Here is a 16,474-nt window from a genome sequence, read left to right as displayed (position 1 = left end):
CGCGAATCCTAAATGTAAATTTCTCGTTCGATTTTCGACATTGCTACAGAAACACGCATGTAGAATCAACATTATGATCAATTTGGAACACGCAGTAAGGACTACACAGCGATCCTTCGAATTAATAAAACTATGAAATCGTGCTGCGTCATTTATTCACTAATTGTGACTTGCGCGTAACTGAGTTGAATCAGGCAGAACGCTCAGAGTGCCGTGCTATGAAATTCACAAACAAGAAAGAGTTGAATACAGCGTCTTTCATTTAGTTACGTAAGTTGCTACAAACCACACCATGGAACTTTTGCGGTGTCTTTCATAAATGTTCTTTGGACGCACAGGTTCAGCGGATTCTGCTTTGATTTACTCCAGCTCTCTTTAGAGATATTTCGCCGGTACAATATTTCGCTAAGTGAATTAGCCCAAGAAAAATGGCACACCAGAGTTTATAGCCCTTACATTCTGGACAACTGACGCAATTCCCGCGCTTCGGAAGAAACAGTAACAAACAGCGGGATTGACAAGAGGCTGGTGTGAACATGAAAACCACAAGTTTCCGACGATTAGAAAAAAACGTACATAAAAGAGCACGGTAACGTGGAATTTCTTCACTGTAATACTCACAAATTAAGGGTACTATTGCAGTTCAAGTATTACGACGTTGCTGTAAGCGCTCTATTTATACAGCGTCCACTTTGCCTTGCACAATCCTTGCCACTATAACAGACAGACGACATGAATCCCATCACTAGCGCAGGTAGGAAATCTAATATTTCGCCGTTTGTTGGAAAGAGGTTGCCTGTGAGTACTACGTCTCGAATCGCCAAACTTGACGACCTGCTCAGCAGCAGAAGGAAAATAATTGTTATTCGAGGCTTTTCAAATTAAGGGACTGCTGATGGATGTATGGAACGACACTCAGTTTTTGTCATTGAGGTGATGGGACCTAAGGTATAGCATTCGGCATATGCAAATTTCGAAACAAACATCCCGCAATCGCATTCTGTGTATAAGATGGGTACTTTTCCTGGGAGAATCGCTTAAATTGGTTAAAATCTAGCTTCCATCTTGTGGGAAATGGACTTGGGGGTATTGGTCGGCTGGGGAATTATCGCATCCCACTTTTTTGTTGCGAGCAATGTAGCAAGCGCTTTATTAGTAAGCCGCTCAGATTATTTTCACCGAATGGAAAAATAAAAGAACGTGTGGGTGATGTATGCGCTGCCCTTCACTGCAATGCGTGTGGCCATGAACCACCCACCGGCGTCATTCAATGGCGAATGCGTTGCACTGCTGAGAAGCAGGTCGCGGCTCCCATCCTCCCCACGGGTGCCACTCTCCCAAGGAGGCGCAATGTAAGAACGCTTGTTTACTGTGCCGTGTTTGCACGTTAAGAAACTACATGTAGGAAAATGTTTGCGCTATCATGCGATATGGCGTCCTTCATAACACACTATATCACTGTGAGACCTTAAAAACCACAGCTTACTTTTATTTCCCAACGTGAACTTTGAACAAGTTTTTTGTTGGCATAGCTTAAGTTCGCAGAAGCGGCTTAAGCTCACTCTTGAAAATATAATGGGAGAAAAAATTACGACGGAGCTCATCTTAAAAGGACTCTTGAGGGTAATGCGATTAGTATTCGAGCAATGAAGGTAGACAGTGTATTCCTAAAGTGACGTCTTGAACGTCTTTAGAGGCTATTGCGACACTACCAGTGATTCGGCTATACGCAATATACACGCCACACTTTGCTATCGCGCTCGCTAGCAAAAGTTACTCTTGAGCATAGCAGCATGATGACGATGACATGAGGAGAAGAGAGTCAGATGAAAAACTGGAATAACGATGATGGAGTGACAGTGACAGCACTACGACCAAGAGCTCACCGACATAGTGAGAGAAGCTATTAGACAAGTAGGATCACTAGGCCTGAGAAAAATGCGTAAAGACAGCGGCATGATGACAGTCAGATCACGAAGCTGGAACGATGACGATGGAGCGCCTGCACATACCTAGTGACGAAAGAGCTGGTAGACAACTTGGTTCAATGGGTCGGCGTAAGAAGCTCAATAGAGACATACAGAGTGATAGGCTCAAAGTTTCTCATGTAGGAAATGAATGCCAATCCAAAATATTTGTCGCGATTGTGCTTGGGTTGTGCGCTCTGTGGCGCATCAGATAATAATTAAATTATCTGCCCTAGAACGTGAAGCGCGTATTTCGGACTGATATCGTCAGTATAATCAGCCACTGACGATAAACGCGTATTGGTAGTTAGCGCTCATTTGTCATCTCGGTCTATTTCAATATCAGTGTAGGCGCACTGGACCCAAAACGTAGGTATATATCTGAGGAACAAAATTGCGGCAGAACTCATCTCACGATGACTTCCGATGGTATTACGATTAGAGTTCGAGTTGTGTAACGAAACATGGTATTTTTATAGTCACGTTTGTTCACCATCTGTACTGGTCATTGTTACGGTTCCGCTGCTTTGCCTGTATTCCGATATCACGGCATTTCATGATGGCACTCACTCATTCGCAACGACAACGCTGTACGAAAAAAAGGCATTATCATAATGAGGTGAACATTCTCATGACGATGGTAAACCTACGACAGCATGACGATGACGACATGATTCCAATAGGGTGATGACGGTGTTGGGACGATGGCAGTATGGTGAGAAGCGTATAATGAATCTGGAATAACGACGATAGCATGAACACAATGGTATACCGACGATGGTATGGCAACGGACGCGTAATGTGGACTGTCTGCCGACGAATAGATGACGATGACATGACAACAAGTAGGATAATCATGATTGAATGACATGGTGACAGTATAATGATGAAGAAGCAAGGATGCAGTTGGATGGACTGAAGGCGGTATGACGACGACCGTATGACGATAATGGCATGACGTTACAGAAGTGATCACGATGGTAAAACGGATATGTCACGGCAATGGCATGAGAAACATGATACGACAATGGCTTTGTGACGATGATGGCGTGACAACAATGCCGTGACGAGAGCCGGATGTCGGAGCTTGAATTACGATGGAACAACCGCGATAACTTCACGACATCAGTATGGCTAAGAATGCATGATGACAACTGTACCACGACGATGGAGGGGTGACAATGGCATGACAAATTGTGTAACAACAATGGCTTCGCTAATACGGCATGATGACAGTTGGATGAAGAAGGTAGAACGACGACGATGGAATGAGCGTAACGACATGAGCCGACAGTGAGGGCTCATGCATGCATCAAGACTGTGTTACGACGATGGCATCGCAAATGTATGAGGCCTGTGGTGTAACGAATGTTGTATCACGAAGCCTGCAGTTCGATGATGACTTGAGGACGATCGCCTGATCACGAAGCCTTTACAAAAACCGTATGACAACGGATGCATGATAGCGAAGGTCTGACGATTAAGCAGTGATGACTATGGCATGACAGTGGTGGCTTAATCATGACTGAATGGGACACATTGACTACAACAGAATTAAGAAGAAGATGAGATGACGAAAGTGGCATGACAGCGACAGCATTACGACCACTGCGTGACGACGACTGCATGAGAAGAGTGGAATGAAGAGTTAGAATGACAACGACAAAACGAGCATGATGAGATCACAACAAAAGTATGATGACCAATGGATGACGATGACGGTATGACTTTCGGGACATTATTACAATGACATGAAAATGGTGTAAGGAGAATTGGACGGCGACGAGTATTTGTCAACAGGGGCGTGATCACGGCATCACGAACGTCCGAAGACGAAGCTGGAGTGATGACGATGGAACAACCACGACCGACGGCCTGTGACAACGAATACGTGAGGAGTGCATGACAACGATGCCGTGAGCGCCACTGCATGACGAGAGTCGGCTGACAAAGCTGAATTCTTTAAATTTCTTTTAACTGGACGCACTTGACAACGTCTCTGTGATGTCTCTCTATAGTTTGAATTCACCAGCATCTAACAATTCATGTTATAACTTCGCTCGTATTTTTAGGGCATCACGAGCCGCAAACGTCCCGCGCTCACCTAAAGCACGACCGCTGGATAAAATAAGAAAGAAAAGTAGCGGCCTGTCGCATGCATCGAAAAGTTTCCTTTGCCGCGACCCCACCAGCCGGGAAACAGGGCTCAAGAACGCACTCGGAACGCCGTCTCCCGTTGCGTCCTGTCGCCCCTAACTAGCGCTGTTGGGCCCAGCCAAGCGGCCGAGGACGCAACTGCGACTCTCACGTTCGCTCCCATTGCAGCGCGCACCCAGCGGCCGTGCGTAAATACGCGATGCTAGTCAGAGGTATAATAATGTCTTGGTTTTATACGCATACGCGAGATTCAGTTGCATTTTTATGAGCAGAGCTGTTTAGGTGTCCAACAAATGCATCGAGTAACCTCCCGCTCGGGAGCAACAGCTACGCCATTCATCGTAAATCACTGCCACAACTCCAACACAGAGATGCCGCAGAGAAAAAGACTAATAAAAGCACCTGAGAGCTGTGGCCAATGGAATATTGTTGCTAGCTTGGCATTACGAAAGCACATTTTCGCCTGTAACATACGAGAACAGGACGGTTGCTTATGTTTAGATAGCGTTTTTGTTGTTGCTCATTCATGAACCCTTTTGGGGGCGTTACAATCTTTTTCTTCCTTTATCAGCGAAACTTCAGCTAAACCTTTCTTGCCTTCTACGCTCCTCTTCATAAGAAGTATAAAGGATTGGCCATACGTGGTAAACCAAACATGGGGCAACTTGGTGAGCGGCGACGCTTAGCCGCCGTGGTTGCTCAGTGGCTATGGTACTGGGCTGCTGAGCACGAGGTCGCGGGTTGGAATCCCGGCCACGGCGGCCGCATTTCGATGGAGGCGAAATGCGAAAACACCCGTGTACTTAGATTTAGGTGCACGTTAAAGAACCCCTGGTGGTCAAAATTTCCGGAGTCCTCCACTACGGCGTGCCTCATAATCAGAAAGTGGTTTTGGCACGTAAAACCCCATAATTTAACGGCGACGCTTACAAAGCATGCACGATCATGATAGAGAATAAACGAGGCTGTCATAGAAAAGTCACTTTTTTATGAAATACTCACATCTGCATGCGCCGGATTTGCTGCTCTGTTGCAGGATGCTGCTCCTGTGCGTTCCTCGTTCTTCTTCGTTCTCTTCCTTTACCATAAAGCTCGCTGCCCCTAATTTAACGGTTTGCAATGGACTGAGGAACAAATGGACATTTTCTGTGGAACAACGAAGAACCGTACTGGCGCTTTCACAATTAACGTCCGAAACACTTAATTAGTCCCTTAATTGGGGCAAATAAGTTTACCCAGTCAGCTTCACCGTGAGTTTACCTAAAAGAAAGGTTCGAACTGAAGATGTTCCTTCTGGTGGTGGTTATGGCACTTATAAAAGAAAGTGGAATTTAACTCTAGTAGTGACATGGATGGCGAATTGAGAGCAAGTAATACAGCACAGCCTACATATAAAAGATTGGGTGAAATATGGTGATGATGATTATGGTCCTAACTTATTGCTCATACCCAATAATTCGGAGTACGCTTAAGCTTTGCCTTTAATAGTGGAAAGCCATAGCACTCAAATATCCCTGACGGCTTCTCACATTTCGCGGCAACTCCCGCTTATGTAACCGTAATGGGTACCAGGAAACGCCGGCGGCGAACGCTATGCAAGACAGCAAGCTTTCTGCTAGGAACGCGGCCTCCTGCGTGGACCCCAGATGAACGGAGCCGAGAACCCTTTGAATGGTGTTGCAAGGAACCGGGCACGCCACTCCATGAATGGTACAAACGCTGTAAAAGAGGTTTGTGTTTGAGTTTCAGTGTAACAAAATTATGCTTTCTCGCACCTTCAAATTACAGTCCGGCCCCATCGTATCTGTAGGTTGTGTGCACGTGGTACTTTACGATTTTCTGACACATTTTACGTTGAGGAATACAATTAGTTCAGCAACAAGTATGCGCTACACGAAGTGCCTCAGTTGTTGGGTGTCCTTGATTCGAAATGATTTTTGTTCACAGCAAGCTCAGCTTCAGCGTCGGCGCCGGATGCAGGTCGCCGGCACGGGATTTTCCGGAACGAGGGGCCTTTAACGCTATTGCGCTGCTAAGGAGGATAGGCCAATAATCGGGCCGCAGAAGGTTGCTCTAGACAATTTTTATTTGAAAACGACAAACCTCAAGTACGTGGAAATCTGTGTTACTTGCGTATTTCGACACTCCCTTGTTTTCGGTGTTTCCAGCAAAGCTCTGCGAACGTAGTAAGATGGATAGCAGCAGGCACTACTCGCGGCAGTAGTCCATTGTCTATGGCGTTGTGCAGCTCAGCAAATGGTTGCGGGTTAGAGATCGACCTCGGTGGCCGCATTTCTATGCGGAGGAAATGTAAAATAGCCCGCTTACGTGCGATGTTTACGTGCAAAGTCAAGAATCACAGGCGGTCAAAGTTATGCTGGAGCAATTATCTTATTATTAATAATACTAATCAGTTCGCGGTTACGACATGTAAAACACGAACTGTGATTCAAATCTTGGAGCGCCTATTATCAATGTTGGCACCGGATTCGGTGCTGGCAAATAATGTCCGAGGGCTGAAATACTTCCAATATTCCACCATTCAACTATGAGTCCGCTCATGCCCTCTCTGTTTTGTGACGTTAGAAGGCCCACCACTCCCTTTCTTGCTGTCCTAAGTGTTGCCGCCAAAAGTCAAGAAATGAATGTGATGAAAGTTTTTACAAGAACCTAAATAGGCCGTAAAGAGAGGATGTGTTTCTGCGAATAGCACAGCCAGAAGTCACGGTGGCGCGCTGTGGAATTGTGACTGCAATGATGAAACTGTGATTTAGGTGTGATGTGTATCGGTCGTAAAATCTAGAATTTCTGGTGGATCCCAAAGCTCTATTTTTAAAGGTAATTTTGAATTTTTCCAAGTTACGTGTATTTTCTTAATCATGTATCTCGCGTATATCGTTTCTTCATCGTTCATCATGTTAAAACCTCTACTGTGTGCTTTTTCTGGGTACATAGGAAAGCAATACAAATAAATAAATACAGATTTACTGCCAGTGACATGACGAAATTGAGCATAATAGAAGCGCGAGCAGCTGCAGCGGCACCATCAATGAAACGAAAAAAAAAACACTATGAAAATAAAGGGCTGAAAAAAAAAGAGTATTTCAAATGTTGCTTAATAAATTCGACATTCAATTTGAAGAGACATAAGCCTGATTCTACGACAAAAAAAGAAAACAAGAAACAGAGTTTAGGATGAATTGAGCTCGCACCGTAGTGACGCACTTCAGATGGTTTGGGCATGCTGCTTAGGGTGCATGTAATTTAGAGTGTAGATATGACATATACATATACACAAGAGACATGGAATCACGCACTGCAATGTTTACACGCATAGCCTATTAGCGCCAGGTTTATTTTTGAAAGCACAGCACTCTTTTTCTTTGTGAGTGATTAGCGGAGAGACATGATGTTTTCCCCAGTAAGCCATTTTGCTAAGAAGGCCAAGAGGCCACATTGCAGTTTTTGTCAAATGCATGGTGTTTCATCAATAATTCGCCCAACTCCAAGTGCTGAACATAGCCGGTTGTATTGCACGCCCAATTTAATTTCTTTGCTTGCTTGGTTTCTCCCTTTCAGTGGTGATTTTGATCGGCAAGTTTTTAAGGGAACGCTGTAAGCGATGAATGCATGATATTGCATGTGCAATACATGCCAACGGCATATGAAGATAAATTAATGTACATCTTTTTTACAAATTGCACTGGTACCATGTGTATGCAATAGAGTTGGCTTGCTCTCAAAGCCCACATGATTTTTACCTGTATTTGCGCAAATATCTTTGGCTACCTAAAAAACTTTAGTGGTGGCTGTAGTAAAAAGAAGAAATAGGGAGCTTATAAACATTGTTATTGCTCTTGCTTGTGTTTCCCTTGCCATCGACGAAGAAGAGGGTACACTTGTAATCTGAGTCAATAAAATAGCCAACAGTGGTAAGTAAATTCTGATAAATAAAAAAACAATTGATATAGGCTATAAAAATTTGCAAAGAGATTATATCGACGATTTCAAAAAAGTGTAAACGTTAGTTCCAGCTAAAAGAAAGAAAACTCTAGCAATGTCAATATAAGGAGCTCATTTTCTTTTTTTTTTTCTTTAGAATGAGTGAAATTGAGCTAAACAGAATTCAAGGAATACACAAACGCTTCTTACCGAGCCGATGTCAAAAAGATATCCACCCTATCACGTGGCATGTTTTTGTGCCAGCTTGGGAATCTTACAACAATAAGTAAGGAAAATTTATACCTACAACTTCACCAATATTGGGAGTAAGCTTGCGATTTGGGTCTTCCCAACTGAAACACCGGACTTAATGCTATATTGGTCCGAAAACTGTTGCAAATAATTTTTGAAGCTGGTTTGATGTGATTGCAGCATATGAGCCAATAACACATTGCCAGTCAGGCGTACTGCTATGCTTCCGCATTAATTGGGTTACTACATAACGAGGAGGTTTTATGTTTTTAAAAGCATGAGCAGCCCGCTTTGCATTCTCTCTAAAGACGTCTTTTTGAGCGCGACACAAGGTAGTAATGAAATCAGCAACAAAACTTGCAATCAGGCTGCCATGCTGGTTCTCCCAAATTGTTTGGAAAGCGGGGACCTATTCGGTGGAGGGATTTTGCTCATTTTGATTTGTACACCAGCAGGATATGGCTCATTTTTCATTCAAATTTGGTCTGCGCACATCGTTCGCATGAATTATTTGAATGTCTCCGCATAACACCTTCTCTAGCGGAAAGTTGCCTAGCTGCTCTTGTCATTACAGCGTTATCTGGCATAGTTTTGGTTTGCGAATTTCTTTAATTTGCAAAAAATTTCCTCATATATTCATTTGCAAAATCAGTCTAGTTTTCTAATAACATCGGATTAACAGCATTGTGAAGCCAGACGCGAGTTCCATCTTCTGATAGGAAGAAAATTCTAAAGAAAATGACACCTAGAAAATCATTAGCAGATTTTTAATGTGAACAACTTCGAAGGAGAGGTATGTCATCAGAGGAAATGTATGTTGAATTTTTGAAACACTATTGAAACAAACTTTGACAGCCTCAGTCTTCTATGACTGGATTCGTTCTAACCTATAGAAAAATATACCAATATTATACGAATAATACCGTGTACGAATAATATATAAATATTACATATCATAAGAAGCCAACAAACACTGACACCAAGGACAACATAGGTGAAATTACTTGTGCTTTATAAACGAAATAAACAAACTATAATTTATTGTAAATTAAAGTGGATGAAAAAACAACTACCCGCAAGTGGGAACCGAACGCACAACCTTCGCATTTCGCGGGCGATGCTGTACCAATTGAGCCTCCGCGGCGCGGTTTCTCCATCCAGTTTCTTGGGTATTTATGTGTCCTAGTAGAACCCTGGGAGTGTTAGCCAGTGCCACCACTCACAGACCATGGCGGCGGACGTGGAACGTCCTTTCTGCCGCAGGCGTCACGAGAAGGTGAACTTTTTGGGTGAAGGCAACTGGTCAATAAACCCACATATGCTACCTCAACGCATCAGTCTAGCCGGGTTCGAGACCCTCGTTATGTAATAAACGAGAAGAAAGGGGGTTAACCGAGGGGCCCGATTTTTATTAGTTATATCATCAGAAGCCAGCAAACACTGACACCAAGAAAAACATTGGGGAAATTACTTATGCTTAATAAATAAATAAAGAAACGATAAATTAATGGAAATTAAAGTGGGTTCGGTTCCCACTTGCGACAATTTGTTTTTTCATCCACTTTCACTTCCATTAATTTATTGTTTCTTTATTTCATTTATTGAGCACAAGTAATCTCCCCTATGGTGTCCTTGGTGTCAGTTTTTGTTGGCTTTTTATGATGTGACTAATAAAAATCGGGCCCCTCGGTTGACTCCCTTTCTTCTCGTTTATAAATATTAAATAGGGTGTCACAGCTAACTTTTCGGGCTTATAATTACACCTGCCGCTGTGTTTCGTACTATTTCGTTTTCACTGAACATCTTGGCTATTGATAGCTGGTACACACGGTAGTAGCACTGCTCTCGCCAAAGCCCCTGCGGATTGCCTGTTGAAATGGCACGTCACCTTTGACGTTTAGGAACACATTGTCACAATGGTTTTCTTACTGTCCCAACTGAAATCCTAATTTTTCGTATCTGTAGACTAAGCATTTCTTCGGAAAGATTTATTTGCATCATCACGGCAAAAGTTTCAGAGGGCATCATTTAGGCGCCCGTTCCAACATCGAGCCTCAGCGTACCTCGCCGTCCCTCGGCGTAACCGAGCGAACGAGCACAGCGGGGGATGAAAGACCGAACGCGGACATCAGCGGGGGATGATATAGGGCGAGAGCGAAGAGACCTTGAGAAGGAAAGTGGAGGGAGAAGGAGGGTAGGGCAAAAGTGTGAGAAGAAAAGCCTAGAGCCGCGCAAGACGGCGTCTGCAGTGAGGATGGCTACGAGATAGCGCGAGAGTAGCGTGTGTCGTCTGTTCACCGATGGCATACGGCGAGCGCGTTCAACAATACCATGTCTAGAAACAAAGCGCTGCATGAGCGGAGGTCTGTCTGTGGTGGCAGCTATGCATCGCGCTCACGCGTCCTCCATGCGCTGCCTGTCGCGATCTCCCGATTTGCGAGGCAGTAGCGCCATACTTCGCTCTGTTTGCGACGAGCAGCGCGAGACGGATTGTCCGTGAAATCGATTATATTGCGAAATGAAAACACGTACAGAGCTCCGATCAAATTACGCATTAGCGAGTATCGTAAGCGTCGGTGAATTTTCCGTTCTAACATCTTCCTAAGAAATCGTATACATTTCAGGAGCTGCATAGGGTTCTGCCCCCCAAGTGCACATCGTACTTGTTGAAGTACAACATTATGGCGTAAGAAAGAAAATAGCTCACGTCATGAAACTTTCACAATGTAGTTTGTCTAAAAAAATAGGCAGCGTTCATCTGATGATGACCGTGAACAGTGTAATGCGGTTAGCATAGAAATAATGTAGTGACAAAACGTATTGCCGGCGTCGCAACGTCCTCTATGTCAGGCGTGTACTTCAGCGAGACTGCTCTGTGGTACTTCCCTAGAAAAACTCTGCGCCCTTTCGCGGCACGACCGCGAACCCTGCTCGTTGTCTCCGAAATGCTTGGCGCGCTGGTGCGAACAAACGATGAGACGCACTTCATGAGAAAACCGTGCTCCTCTCTCAGGCTTCTGTCTGAACACGCTGCACTATTTTGTGACGCCGCAAGAGTCTGCGCATGGCCTCAGAAAATTTTGGGCGTTATGTTTGCATGTATGCTTGATTCTGTCCCTGCCAAACTATTTCACGTTAACTTCGGTAACTGGGTGGCCGTTGGCGCGATGGGTAGAGCATCGGACAGCTGGGTTTAGGGAACCGCGTTTTAAACCTGCTGGTGGACCAGCTTGGACCACTGGGTACCTGTCGCTCTTCAATGATCTGCTTTGACGTTCGGCCCCTCGGACAAAGAGCGAGTAACTTTATTTCCTTGCATCAGTGCACCGTAAGTGCTTCTGATGACCAGGAATTAACGTTCTTCGCTCATGGCTGAATTTTTTTACGTGCACCTCGTCCCCCCTCCCTCCGAGCTGCTTTTTCGGACTGATTTCTTTTAAGCCTTTTACACCTGGTGTTGTTGCTGTAACCCCAACTAGTTTGTATTTTTTTATGCAGTGACGTCTCATGTGTCAGATGATGTTCTTTAAATTTTAATTTTTTTGTTCAATACATCCGATGTCAGCGCATGCTCAAGAATGTTTCTTGTGGTCGGTTTCTCAAAAGAAACTCAGTTGCAAGTATGCGCCTTTTCTTTCTTGGTCTCCTTTTCGACGCAACAGTTCTTCGCTCCCCTACGCTAGGCAGAAGTGTTTATCCAACTTGCGACAGCTTCTTAGTGTCGTCCTAGACGATACAGTGGTTTATTGCTAGTTTGCATGCGCACGCGCTGGGTCAGTTGTCCGTTTGACAAGGTTCAATGGTTGTTTTTCCGAAATAGCAGAAGCGGACACTATCGTACCTACAGTTTTCCCGCAGCCGCGGCCGTATTTTTAGTAGGAGGGTTCCCTTATCTTTCCACGTCACCTTTTCCCTGTCCTGCCCTTCCTCCCCTGTATAGGAACTGTCAGCCAAGAGTGGCAATGCTGTTATTCGCTAGTTTTGCGACTGTGCCGCTTCTACCCATCCCTGGCGATTATACCTGCATACTCTCTACAATACTATATACATCTGCTCATGACTTGCACGTTAGTATAAGGATAACCGCTGCAGTTGCAGCAATGTTCTCCCTGGGGTTCGTGCTTAATTAAAGCTATCAAGGGCCTAATCTGACGATTTTAATGTAGCTCCAGGGGCCATTGTATACATGGGACTCAGTGGAAGTATCCGAAGGAGTCTCTCGCGTCGCTTTTCCTCTTTACCACGATACTTCCATGTTTACGCACGCTCTGAACTTCTCCCTCGACGCGTCGTTCGAGACAGGAACAACAGTGGAAAAATCGACGGAAGAGACAAAGAAAGCTTTTCTCTAAATTGTTCTTTATGTGTTGCACAGTCGCCTGTCTTCGTAGCGCTATCGCGTCCTTTGCGGGATCTCATCACTGCGAGAACGAAATGACCGAATTGTCCATTAGACATTCTGAATTCTGGGTAACCTTATCCTATTGCCAAGACGGGGATGGTCTGTCCAGTTTAGTACAGACCTACCAGACTGTGTTTCTCTTTCAGTCTGTTGATTATATGCATCCTCCACAGCTATACTGTGGAGATAAGGCCATCCGTATTACTTTGTGCAAACATTCAATAAACACAAACTTGTGCTTCGCCTCTGTGCAATCACACAAAGCTTCGCTATATACAGATGCCACCTAGTTGGATATGCTGCACCTTTTAGCGTCAATGGACCTATCGAAGCCATGCAAGACACCAGGACTGGATCGCATACTTTCTGTGCCTAAAAAACGCACGGAAGGGAAACTTGTCGATGTGAATTTAGGTGCCATGGATAGAGATTGCCTTTCCTGTTTCTTGGCGACATGGGGAAATGGTTACTATCGCGAAACCTGGAAAGTCTCCAGAAAAGTATCATTCATGCCGTTATGCCATCGTCTTGACATAGTTGTCGTCATTGTTCCGGAAAGTTCAGGAATATGGTTCAATCGTAACGCAAGTCCTGCTCTGCGATTTTCTCGCCCCGAAATGCGACACGTTCTCATGAAGCATGCATCTTTTGCTAAAACACAGAGACATGCAGTACTGTCAGAGTGCAGGGATTATTTTTTTAGTGGGGAGTTCCCTTGGGCGTGTCGCCTCCATGCCTTTCACACCAGAGACCGTAATTCAACGTTTACCACGAATACTCAAATAGCACACATCACTCACTTTATTGCCATAGTTTCTTACTTTAGTCACCCGCGTGAGGGCATTACAGAATCCAACTTTTATCACCTTTTTGGGTGTTGCTTTGTCACACGACTGATACCGTGCCCTGAGGATTCTAAAAAAAAAATATCGCGCACGACTTTTGATGGCAGAGGGTACAGATGAAAATATGTGTATAAGGTATGAGCAACTGGGCAACAATGGAGAGGGGGTGAGTGAAATGCTGACGCAACAGTTTGTGGGTGAAGACCTAATGCAACTCGACCAGGAAAACATTTTTGAAAACTACTCGAACTTGACGGCGATAGCTATCAATGTTTATTTCAGGCAGTTTTCCTATCGTTTGCAGCCACTACCATCATGCGCAGTTGCTAGAACTCGCCAAGAAAGAAAACTTTTTTGTCTTCTCGAACATATTTATCTTGCTCCTTACGGCTGGGCATGTTAATCATGGGGCAAAACAGCCCGTTTAGGAATGAAAATGTATTAACTGCTTACGTTGGCTACTAAACAGCAGCAATTTTCGTCTAGTAATTTTTGTGAACAGATCGATTATGATGCGAGGAGTGCCAAAAGCAATTCGTATATCGAATACATTACTGCTAGTTTTCGAAAAATGTATGGTCATCTTGACTACTATTATAGATGTACATTTACCTAACGAATGCAAAATGCGCGAATTTCTTTAATTAAATTTATACGTACCAAAGAATGGAGCGTCTTTTATTAAAATCACAGTTGGAGCATTAGTAACAAACAAATAGTTTGTTTTCCTGTCCAAGCAATCTTACTTCTGGAGAAGGTAAACCATCGCTTTATAGCCGAATGTAGCATGAATGACGAATGTAGCGTGCTCCACTATGGAAGTTCTGGTGTTATACTTTTGCTCCAGTTTTATGTCGAACTGCAGTACAGTTGACTTTTTAAAATGCCTAAAAGCTGTTTTATAAGTCGCAGTCGAGCCCTAAAGGCGAAGCATCTATTGTAATAGAAAATGTTAGATACGTATGCGTAGTACGGATAGTAGTTTTATCGGCAGTACAAATTCGTAACCATTTGCTTACAAACTAAATTAACAAGCATGGTATCACAAGAGCACAGGCAAACAGAAACACATCTCACTCTATGAACGCGGACACCCGCTGTGAAAACGCTGGTGCGAGGAGGAGCGGCAGCTGCAGCGAGTGAATTTAACTCCGTGCTGCCTTTCTTTTCAACGCCAACTAATGGTGACAACACATCGCGCTCAGGAGCTATGAGCGCTCGGTGCTTATAGTTTCTGTACAGGTCACAGATAGCTTTAGAGATAGTGCTCGCATGGCTGTGCTGAGCCGCATCATACGCAGCCGCCAGCAGTTGCCTAGACATGTCGATAGATAACTAAACTAGTAACTTGAGGCAATAAAAGCCAAAGAAACGAGAAAGGTGGACAAAGAGAAGCGCTTGTCTTTGTCCACCTTTCTTGTGCCTGTGGTTTTTATTGCGCTATGCTACTAGTTCAGCTATCGAAAACCAATTAGCTCAACAATCCACCCTTCTAGAACGTTGATAGGTGTCTAGGAAATTAAAGGTCACACGTGTAATGGCACACCACCTGCGGGATTGACAGGGGTGGTTCGGAGTATTAGCATCGAGATCGCGAGGGCGCGTGACATCGCAAATATAGATGGAAACTTTTGATTACAGCGAGGCATCTTTCTGTTAGGTGTGTGTTCTTTTTTTCGGCGTTGCCGAAAGAAACATACGAATATACTGAAAATAAGGTAACGCAGACTCGTGACCACCGTTTATAGTCATAGGTTTATTTTAAAAATGGCTGTATAAATTACTCTAGTCACCGCATATTGAAACTCCCCCATCCTCTCAAAGAAGCAAGCAAAAAAGAAATAATAAGGTCGATGGGCGCCTCTGAATTATTCGTTGAGATGACAACTCTTGGCTTTTGGTAACGGGTACGAGATGGTGCAGCGCTATTTGTGAGGCAGCCCCTGAACGAGGCTTCCTGCGATTACTTGGGTAAGTTGTTGACGAATAGCCCCAGCCTGTATACGATGACTATCTGCAAGAAACAGGAGAAATTAAAAAAAATATTATGGCCAAGCAAACACACCTTTCTTTGTGAAACTATTAAATGAAGCCTTAATATTGTTTGCAACATGTGTTAAAAACGTGTTATCTGAAAACCCACACCAAGCGTGGAATATTAATAATGTCCAAGTACGTGCGATCCACTGTTCAGATGCTTCTACAAAAGATGTTTTCTGTCAATTGGCTTCTTTTTAGAAAGCAAGTAATAGTCTGCGTTCTGCAACGCATTTTGTAGCATAGTGGACGCGTTCCTGACAGGAAAGACGCAGAGATTCTTCGCCACATCCAATACACAACCACGGAGGACACATACGCAGGAATTGACCGAATTTTGATGACTCCACCACCAGGATCGGGCAACATTTACAGCGAAGCTGTATATGGCTAGCCGATTCGTCCGTCCGTACGTCCATCTGTCGGTCGATTGTACGCCGAAAACTCCTCCTGCGGAACTCCATCTGCATGCGCGGAGAAAGAGAGAGAGGCGCGCGATTAGCACAAGGTCTGTTTACTCCGATCCATGACCTGACGCTGCCTGCCTGGCCCGAAATTTTCTTCGACAAGGCTGGTGCGATGAAATCGTTGGCGTCAAAATAACTGTTGCCTTCTCCAGATCCTCCGGAGCATCCACACTAGATTCTATGACAGTCGAGTCAGCTAACATGACGTCATGGATCGGAGTGAAAAGCTTCGTGTTATATAGGTGTTGCTGAATTAGCTGAGCAGTAATGACGTCGTTGCTCTCCGTCGCAGCCGCGGGTGCTCAGGAGCTTCGCCCCGGCTCTGAAATGGGTAGGACACGCGTCATAGGTATTCCTGAGGAGCAGGCAGCTTTCGATCAGCAACGTTACGAGCAGAACCGGAAA

At 44.4% G+C, this 16,474-nt stretch overlaps 1 long non-coding RNA gene across 1 annotated transcript; it reads right to left on the bottom strand.

Annotated features, from left to right (window-relative positions):
- Window positions 1-15,301: 15,301 nt before the first annotated feature.
- On the bottom strand, window positions 15,302-16,071 carry LOC129381994 (uncharacterized). The gene is made up of 2 exons (XR_008610076.2): window positions 15,922-16,071; window positions 15,302-15,579 (listed from the first exon to the last, which is right to left on the bottom strand). It is a non-coding gene; the product is annotated as an uncharacterized lncRNA (long non-coding RNA).
- Window positions 16,072-16,474: the final 403 nt, after the last annotated feature.

The sequence above is a fragment of the Dermacentor andersoni genome, chromosome 10 (assembly GCF_023375885.2).
Source record: "Dermacentor andersoni chromosome 10, qqDerAnde1_hic_scaffold, whole genome shotgun sequence".
Taxonomy (NCBI): Eukaryota; Metazoa; Arthropoda; class Arachnida; order Ixodida; family Ixodidae; genus Dermacentor; species Dermacentor andersoni.
Note: the sequence above shows the minus strand (reverse complement) of the source record. Positions and strands in the feature narration are given on the sequence as shown.